Raw genomic sequence first — 5000 nt, 5'->3', positions numbered from 1 at the left:
GTATTAGTGTGTGTTCCTAATAATCCTTTAGGTGAGTGTATATGAAGTTATTGCAGAATTAATCATATCTGCAGCTCTTGTTCATCTCTTTAGCTCTGCTCTCTCTGCGTCTCCAGGTCTTCAACTCCATTCTAAACGTGTGATTGGTCAAAAATCCTCATGTTCTCTAATCTTTTAATATTTTAAGACTATGATGACAGTGATGACGACAGTGATATTCTACTTAGAAATCTTAAGTGTATGGGAGGGTTAGTCTTTCTGGAAACGGTGGTGAGATGGAGGACAGGAAAGTCAGACTGTTGTTCATTCAGACATCCATCAGTAAATGAAGGATATATTTTCACATATGGCTGTGGAAATCCTGAGATGAGCTCGTCCTGCTCAAGTGCTTTGTTGTCTGAGACTCCAGACCTTATTCAGAGCAGCTCCAGAGCAGTATGAATCAGCGGAACATCAGCAGGACATCAGCGGAACATCAGCGGAACATCAGCAGGACATCAGCGGAACATCAGCAGGACATCAGCGGAACATCAGCAGGACATCAGCAGAACATCAGCGGAACATCAGCAGGACATCAGCGGAACATCAGCAGGACATCAGCGGAACATCAGAGGAACATCAGCAGGACATCAGCGGAACATCAGCAGGACATCAGCGGAACATCAGCAGGACATCAGCGGAACATCAGAGGAACATCAGCGGAACATCAGCAGGACATCAGCGGAACATCAGAGGAACATCAGCGGAACATCAGCAGGACATCAGCAGAACATCAGCGGAACATCAGCAGGACATCAGCGGAACATCAGCAGGACATCAGCGGAACATCAGAGGAACATCAGCGGAACATCAGCAGGACATCAGCGGAACATCAGAGGAACATCAGCGGCACATCAGCGGAACATCAGCAGGACATCAGCGGCACATCAGCAGGACATCAGCGGAATATCAGCAGGACATCAGAGGAACATCAGCGGAACATCAGAGGAACATCAGCAGGACATCAGCGGAACATCAGAGGAACATCAGCAGGACATCAGCGGAACATCAGCAGGACATCAGAGGAACATCAGCGGCACATCAGCAGGACATCAGCGGAACATCAGCGGAACATCAGAGGAACATCAGCGGCACATCAGCAGGACATCAGCGGAACGTCAGCGGCACATCAGCAGGACATCAGAGGAACATCAGCAGGACATCAGCGGAACATCAGAGGAACATCAGCAGGACATCAGAGGAACATCAGAGGAACATCAGCAGGACATCAGAGGAACATCAGCAGGACATCAGCGGAACATCAGAGGAACATCAGCAGGACATCAGAGGAACATCAGCAGGACATCAGCGGCACATCAGCGGAACATCAGCAGGACATCAGAGGAACATCAGCAGGACATCAGCGGAACATCAGAGGAACATCAGCGGCACATCAGCGGAACATCAGAGGAACATCAGCGGCACATCAGCAGGACATCAGCGGAACATCAGCAGGACATCAGAGGAACATCAGCGGCACATCAGCGGAACATCAGCAGGACATCAGAGGAACATCAGCGGCACATCAGCGGAACATCAGCAGGACATCAGAGGAACATCAGCGGAACATCAGCAGGACATCAGAGGAACATCAGCAGGACATCAGAGGAACATCAGCAGGACATCAGAGGAACATCAGAGGAACATCAGCAGGACATCAGAGGAACATCAGAGGAACATCAGCAGGACATCAGCGGAACATCAGCAGGACATCAGCGGAACATCAGAAGAACATCAGCGGCACATCAGCGGAACATCAGAGGAACATCAGAGGAACATCAGCAGGACATCAGAGGAACATCAGAGGAACATCAGCAGGACATCAGCGGAACATCAGAGGGACATCAGAGGGACATCAGAGGAACATCAGCGGAACATCAGAGGAACATCAGCAGGACATCAGAGGAACATCAGCAGGACATCAGCAGGACATCAGAGGAACATCAGCAGGACATCAGCGGAACATCAGAGGAACATCAGCGGCACATCAGCAGGACATCAGAGGAACATCAGCGGCACATCAGCGGAACATCAGCAGGACATCAGAGGAACATCAGCGGAACATCAGCGGAACATCAGCAGGACATCAGAGGAACATCAGCGGAACATCAGAGGAACATCAGCAGGACATCAGTGGAACATCAGCAGGACATCAGCAGAACATCAGCGGAACATCAGCAGGACATCAGTGGAACATCAGCAGGACATCAGCAGAACATCAGCGGAACATCAGCAGGACATCAGAGGAACATCAGCAGGACATCAGAGGAACATCAGCGGAACATCAGAGGAACATCAGCGGAACATCAGCAGGACATCAGAGGAACATCAGCGGAACATCAGAGGAACATCAGAGGAACATCAGCAGGACATCAGAGGAACATCAGCAGGACATCAGAGGAACATCAGCGGAACATCAGAGGAACATCAGCAGGACATCAGTGTAACATCAGCAGGACATCAGCAGGACATCAGCAGGACATCAGCAGGACATCAGAGGAACATCAGCGGAACATCAGCAGGACATCAGCGGAACATCAGAGGAACATCAGCGGAACATCAGCAGGACATCAGCGGAACATCAGCGGAACATCAGCGGAACATCAGCAGGACATCAGCGGAACATCAGCAGGACATCAGCGGAACATCAGAGGAACATCAGCGGAACATCAGCAGGACATCAGAGGAACATCAGCGGAACATCAGCAGGACATCAGTGGAACATCAGCGGAACATCAGCAGGACATCAGTGGAACATCAGCGGAACATCAGCAGGACATCAGCAGGACATCAGTGGAACATCAGCGGAACATCAGCAGGACATCAGCGGAACATCAGAGGAACATCAGCAGGACATCAGTGGAACATCAGCAGGACATCAGTGGAACATCAGCGGAACATCAGCAGGACATCAGTGGAACATCAGCGGAACATCAGCAGGACATCAGCAGGACATCAGTGGAACATCAGCGGAACATCAGCAGAACATCAGCGGAACATCAGAGGAACATCAGCAGGACATCAGCAGAACATCAGCGGAACATCAGAGGAACATCAGCAGGACATCAGTGGAACATCAGCGGAACATCAGCAGGACATCAGCGGAACATCAGAGGAACATCAGCAGGACATCAGTGGAACATCAGCGGAACATCAGCAGAACATCAGCGGAACATCAGCAGAACCAGACACTGTAGAGGTGTGTGTGTCCCGCTGAAGATCAGAGATGCTGGGAATCAGGTCAGCAGGTTCCGACTAAGAATTTCCAACTAGGAAACCCCAACTAGGAAACTCTGAGTTGGAAACTCATATTTACGATAATTCTGATAGCATGTGAAGGCATCATCACTGTGTGTAAAACATACAATATGCTTCAAACGATTATTCATTTATGTAAATATGCAACTCCCGACAAGGAATTTCCGACTTGGATTCTCAAACTTGATTTCTAAGAACATTCTTTTCAATTATTCAAATTTTTCAATTGTCTATAGAACAATCCTTGTAAAAATATTACAAAGATTAGTAAACATATTCCATAAGAAGAGCAAAGTATAATTTAGTCTTACTGTTGAATGAGAATCGAGTGTGTGTCGTGAGTATGCAATAACTGCGCCTGGAAAGTTGAAAGTACGACAAAAAAGAAAACAATTGACCAAAAAAGTGAAGTTTTATTGAATATAACATGCTTGAATGAAACTTGAGCTGCAGTATCGTGCACGTACACACACACACACACACACACACACACACAGCATAAATCACCTCGTCCGAGCAGAAAGCGAGTTTTAATTGAGCGCCAGATCAATAATCTGTCCGGTGTCTGAGGCTGGAGACATTGATCTGTGAGGATCGCAGCTCATTTGTGGAAATCTCTAATGCGGTGCTGTGACTCTGCCGTCCGGCCGCTTCTCATCGATTTCCCATCGTCTCCGAGTCATGTTTCATTCTGACGGATGAGCTGTCGGAAAGGCCCCACTTCCCACTTCTGGAGTCGGGATGCTGCTGCCTTCACGTGCCGTGGAGATGATCGGGACATGAACGCGCTCTCAAGTCATATTTACCACTAGGAAATCAGATCATTTTGACACCTGAGTTTCCCAGTTGGGCTAGGGTTAGGGTTTTTACTCAAACGCCTGGTCTTTTCATTAAAGCCCTGAATATTATATATAGAAACAACCAGTGGAAGCATATTTTATGTTTTATAAATAGAGAAAAAGCTGATGATTCTGGAGTTTCAGTCAAATTCATGCTGACTATCTACTTAGCCTACATTTTATTCAAAATGAAATCTCTTCAATACATTTTAGCTTGAATAAGATTTCCCCAAGAAATATGCGAGAATAAACCCAGTGTCCTCCACGATTCCTGTTCTTAAAGACAACAAACAACTGGAACAGGACGAGCTCATATCACGACTTCAATGTGAAGGCAGCATCACTGCGTATAAAACATACACTATGATATTCATATATGTAAATATGCACTACTTAAACAACAATACAAGGCGATGCAGCTGTTGTGGAAAAACTAATAGAGAATCACAGCAGCAATCCTTGCCCTTCGCCATGGTGGAAGTTTAGGGCCGCCCAACTCGGACACTCAGAGGTCACAATTATCTCAGAGTTTCTCAGTAGTAAATATGACTTCAGAGGGCGTTTATGTCCAATTTCCAACTAGGAAACTCTGACTAGGAATTTCCAACTAGGAATTTCTGATTAGTAAACTCGTATTCTGTGTATAAAACATACAATCTGAGTTTCTCAGTAGCAAACACGACTAGAGAGATCATTTATGTCCAATTTCCGACTAGGAAACTCTGACTAGGAAAATCCAACTAGGAAACTCTGACTAGGAAAATCCAACTAGGAAACTCCAACTAAGAAACTCAGACTAGGAAACTCCAACTAGGAAACTCAGATTAGGAAAATCCAACTAGGAAACTTCAATGTCGGACTAGG

General features: G+C 46.7%; 1 protein-coding gene across 1 annotated transcript in view; it reads right to left on the bottom strand.

Annotated features, from left to right (window-relative positions):
- Positions 1-3692: 3692 nt before the first annotated feature.
- The window catches only part of lamp5 (lysosomal associated membrane protein family member 5), a 23135-nt gene continuing 21827 nt past the window's right edge, over positions 3693-5000 (bottom strand). Inside the window, exon 6 of the mRNA XM_079830899.1 lies at positions 3693-5000. This exon is cut by the window's right edge and continues 585 nt beyond it. The gene's annotated coding sequence lies outside the window, so the exon portion shown is untranslated.

The sequence above is a fragment of the Gobio gobio genome (genome assembly GCF_949357685.1).
Source record: "Gobio gobio genome assembly, chromosome: 12".
In the NCBI taxonomy this organism is placed as follows: Eukaryota; Metazoa; Chordata; class Actinopteri; order Cypriniformes; family Gobionidae; genus Gobio; species Gobio gobio.
This window is presented reverse-complemented; position numbering and strand designations above follow the sequence as displayed.